The sequence below is a fragment of the Penaeus monodon genome, chromosome 24 (genome assembly GCF_015228065.2).
Source record: "Penaeus monodon isolate SGIC_2016 chromosome 24, NSTDA_Pmon_1, whole genome shotgun sequence".
Lineage (NCBI taxonomy): Eukaryota > Metazoa > Arthropoda > Malacostraca > Decapoda > Penaeidae > Penaeus > Penaeus monodon.
The window spans coordinates 26,063,122-26,063,389 of NC_051409.1; positions in this window are offsets into that span (position 1 = coordinate 26,063,122).

The window sequence follows — 268 nt, forward strand, 5'->3', positions numbered from 1 at the left end:
CTGTGTGCTTGTGGCCGCCAAGGACAGCGAAGGACGGCCGGTGTTGTTATTCCCGAGGGCGCGCCGCCATATTGCCAGGCGGGGCGAAGATCTTTGTGGAAAAGGTCGCGGGTTTTGAGTTGCCTGTGGATTTTTCGGGACAAATGTGGGTTGTGTGTGTATATAATGTATTTTATTTATTCTGTGGTATTATTTACCTTCTCGTTTGGTTATAATAAAGTGATATTTTGCTTCGATCACCGGCTGTCTTATGTCTTGACTCTGTTAC